Source organism: Rhinolophus hipposideros (genome assembly GCF_964194185.1).
Source record: "Rhinolophus hipposideros genome assembly, chromosome: 13".
Taxonomy (NCBI): Eukaryota; Metazoa; Chordata; class Mammalia; order Chiroptera; family Rhinolophidae; genus Rhinolophus; species Rhinolophus hipposideros.
Window position 1 is genome coordinate 73,751,991 of NC_138059.1, and position 4,464 is coordinate 73,756,454.

At 47.8% G+C, this 4,464-nt stretch overlaps 1 pseudogene across 1 annotated transcript; it reads right to left on the minus strand.

The window, feature by feature from the left end:
- Positions 1 to 2,639: 2,639 nt before the first annotated feature.
- On the minus strand, positions 2,640 to 3,754 carry LOC308506810 (thymocyte nuclear protein 1-like; annotated as a pseudogene). The gene is made up of 2 exons: positions 3,257 to 3,754; positions 2,640 to 2,872 (listed from the first exon to the last, which is right to left on the minus strand). The product of its transcript is annotated as a thymocyte nuclear protein 1-like (transcript).
- Between the last annotated feature and the right edge of the window lie 710 nt (positions 3,755 to 4,464).

Below are 4,464 nucleotides of genomic sequence, written 5' to 3' on the forward strand. Positions count from 1 at the left end.
AAATCAGATTCTATGGAAACTGGTATTTGGTGTTCCGATTCTGTAACTTTGAATAAGCACTCTTGTATGGTTTTATCGAAATGTAGGAAGCTGTAAAAAATTAGCATCAACGTTTATGAAAAGATACTGTTTCCTACTACATAAGTTAGAAAAATAAATCTTAACACTCGCTAAGTGGGATCTGAAAAGGGACTTACAGGTCAATCTTCCCAACACCCACATTTTAAAATGTGGAAAAGTAGGGCCCCCAAGCAGGTTGTTGACAAACCCACAATCATTCTGGCAACAAAGTGGCTCCTTGTGGGGTCTGGATGGGCAAGAGGCCGACTCCTAAGCAAACTGGTCGAGTTTCCAGTCCTGAAAGTGGTCTCTTTTCTTAGTTTGCAGAGATATCTAGATTCGGGTCTCCTTTTCAGATTTACACCACTTCCTGGCTGCCAGTCCAGGCCTCTCTCCCTAAAGAGCGTCTGGACAATCTGGTTTGGCTTCTTGCACAATATACAGAGGGTGCCAAAAAAATGTTTTGAGAAAGGAAAAAAACTGTATTAAAACTGTAATACTCAATATCTACCGGAAACAAGAGATGAATCCAAGTCACGTGTGACTTCTGCCATTACAAAGTAGTTCCCATCAGCGTAATTTTAATACAGTCTTTTCCTTTCTTAAAATGTGTATACATTTTGGGGGACACCTCTGTATTTAAAAACCTATCGCGTTGGGAGCGGCCCGTGTACTGATCCCATGCCTACGTGATTCCCATTGGGATGGCCCCGGGTCTCAAAATAGCTTCCCCACATTTGTCACCAGGCCTGAAATCTCACCACTTCGTCCTCTGGATCCTAAGATGTTTTTCTGGTTTCCCGAGTCCAATACCAGTGAACCTCCTGGGAGAATCATTATGTTGCCATATTCACTAGGGGAAGTCCAGTGACCCAGGGTGAGAAAAAGTGGTGGGAATCAGACGCGCCAGCAAGTTTGGTGAGCTCGTTATCCGTAGCAGAATTACGAAAGCTCTACGAACTAAGAGCTTCATGTATGTAGCACTGTGGCCACCAGTTAGCATCAAATAGAGCTGGAAACTCTTTTCCATAAACCTACAGTTTAGCTGTGAAGCCCACTACAGTTTAACTCAAAGTCTGCAGGATAACGCTCATGAACAGTATGAAACTACACTTTTTCTTCTTCTTTTTTTTTTTTTCAATATTAATTCCTTCTGTGTTGCTTTGACTCCCAAATGGTTTTATTTGTGTTTTCTTTACTCATTTTTTAGAATTCTCCATAAGGGCCCGTCGCCCTCGGTACCAGGACAGCATTGTGATGGCTTCAGAATGGCTTCGAGGGACCGGCGGTGGGTATGGGGTGTGTGATGTGACTCCAGAGGGCCGGCTGGTTGTCAGCTCTATGGAGGACAATCCCCTCAGCCGGCTGCTGAGCCAAGAGGCTGTCCCCTCCGACAGATGACACAAAGAGGAGATGGCTTTACCCGCGAAATGTATGCCCAGTATAAACAGTCAGCATACCGGTAACTTCACATGCCTGAGTGGGTGAAAAATTATCTCTTTGCTCTGAGACTACCCAACTAGCAATCCTACGGATCTCAGTAAAAACGGCAAAAAGAAAAAAAGAAAAAAAAGGATTGGATGACTCCTAGATGACCAGGATCGCAGCTGGTGCCAGCTACATGGGCTGACACCCCCACTCCTCCCCACCCCCCACTCTCAGGTCTAACTGCAGTGCTTCCCCACCCCCACACCTGGAGCATAGATCCCTAACAGGTCCTTGGACCAAAGCCCAGCTATGGCCCCTTCCCCCCTTCCAGGGGTGACTTCACAACCCCCCATCAGCCCCTCACCTCAAGCTTTGTGCTCTGCGGCTTTTGGGCACTTCCCCATCGATTTCTTGATGGTTTGCTTTGCTCTCTTCCCAGAAGAGCTTTATCAGAAGGAAAAATAAACAGAAGCGAAGAGATACCTCAAAATATATTAAAAATGCATTAAGACCGTCAGGTATCGGCTTTTCTCAGGACTCTGAATTAATTTCTGCACCACAGCCCTGCCTGACCTCGGGGCTGAGAATTAGAGGAGACGCAGGCAGGGAGAGATTAGACCAGTTCTGGGCGAAAGAGGAGAGACAGACAGGCTGTGCTTCAGGCGTGGAGTCCTCTAGTTTTCCGGGCGGGGGTAGGGGCTGAAATCCACAGAGGCACCTCACATGCTGGTGAAGTTTGACTGATCTTTATATTTGTTTATTTGGTTTGGGGCAGATCTGTACAGATAAGCAGACTCATCACCTCTTCTAGAAAGAAAAGACGATAGAGGTTTATTTTAATTATTTAAAGCCTGTTTCTATAAAAGACTGCACAGGCTGTATCTTTTCCACCGGTTGTTACGAAGAGGCTGATGGTGTGATTTTGCTCCAAGACCTCAACCATGAATTCCTTACAGATGACAGAATGGTTAACCAGTAAGTGATTTTTTTCTTTTTTGATATCAGTGTTTTATTGAGAAAAGTACTCAACATCCGCCCCCCCCCCCCATGTACACAACCCCAGATGGTTATAGCAAGCAAGCCTCCTTCTGTCTTAATAGAAGCTTCACTTCTTTGAAGCAACGTCTTGCCGATTCCAGCGAGGCTCTCCATTAACTTGATTCCTTTTCCTCCAGGCTCAAAACAAATTCAAACTCCTCTTGGGTCAGGGGCTGAACTAAGAGACTCTGGTGAGTGAAGAACACCATTGCTTTTAAAGGGCTCCCTGTGGCTTTGTGAGCGTGGTGATGGGTTTTGAGCTCAGCCAGGGGAATGACACGCTTCATCATCCAAACAAACTGTACATCCACCATGGACCATTTAGGGTTGTTGTCGTGCGGGGTCTCTGCTCCTGCTCCCCACATAAAAATGCAGGATATAGCTAGGCCAAAAAGGAACACCCATGGAGCCATAGGTAGGGGAGTCACACCACTATATTCTCGCTGGAGGCTGGGTTGGAGACACAGGAAGCAGGAGTCACACTGTCCGCAACCCTCACTGCTCCGCTTGCAGGCTCAGCCACCATCTTCTTGCTAGCCCCCATTCTTTTCTGCTAGCGTAGCCACAGCAGTTATATTAGTGGCCAATGGATCACTGGTTACAGCTGACGGCCAACTAGCCACAGCTGATGGCCATCCAATCACAGTGGACGGCCATTTACTACCTGAGCCAGCACCTTTCTATGTGAGGCCGAGAGCGTGGAAACTGCTCTCTGGGCCTCTGTCCCCACAGTTGTCCTCTTTGCTGGATGGATCATACTACGGATGGCTTTTTTCCAACTGTGAGTGGTCTGGGTGGCCTCCTTCACAATCTTCACGAGCCCTGCGATGCCTGGCTCTCTGCAGCTGCTATGATAGAAGAAGGCATCTTCCTCCAGCTTCACGTCTCTGGAAATTCCGGGCCTGGTAGAGGCAAACACCATCGCAGCATGCTGTCTGCGTGGGCTGTGCTTTCAGTTCCTCGGTGCTGAACTTCACTTCCACACCTTTCTCGAGGTGGCTTTCTGGCTCCGACTTCACCAGCCAGTGATTGCTTAGATTCTTCCCGCCATTGTTAGAGGTTGAAGTCTTCTGAGGGCTGGAGTTCTCCACTTCAGTTGATGCCTCACCTGAGTTCTGAGTCTTGGTACATTTTCCTGCTCGCCCCTTCCTGTCTGGCTTAGCAGCTGCAGCCAGTCTCTTCCTGGGTCTCAGCATGGTCTCCCTGCATGGGGCTGAAGAGCAGAAGATTCTGGAATCTGCCAAGTTACTTGAGGCATCTGTGTATCTGCCCCAAGAAACCATTCTGCAGACACCACCCCAGCACACTTTCCGAGGCACTAGAAAGCCGTGTACAGCCTCCTGGCGGTGCTTTCAAGACGCGGCCAGTAAATGATTTTTTGAGACATCACTTGGAAAATATTCTAAGCACCTCAGTTTTACAATTTACACGTGGAGGGAGAGAATGTTCAATGTGTGTGTGTGTGGGGGGGTGTTGAAATATTGAATAACTGAAATGAGAATTTGCTTATCAATAAAGCAAACTCCAGTCCCTGAGAAGGCTTCCTCCTCCCAGACAATGAAGGGAAGACTGGGTAGGAAAACTGGCCCCAGGGGACGGCACTGGCAGAGGCCTGGCAGCCTCAGACCTCTCCGGGCATCTCTGACCAGACGGTGACTTTCATCATGCGAAACTACTAGGTGTCCTGAGGTGCAGGGGAGGACAGAGGGAATGTGAGAAACCAGAGGGGAGGGGGAGCCTTTCAAATCCAAACATGCTAAGCTAAGTTAGCTTGACAGCCCCAAACAGCTCTAGAGAAGGTTCCCGACCTGCAAGGGAAACAAGGTCCTAAAAACACAAAGTGTGACTCAGAAACCATTCTTTCTTCAAGGCTAAATGACAGATACTCATTTAGCCAGTCAGATAACCGACTCAGAGAAACAGGACAAACAAGAGAGG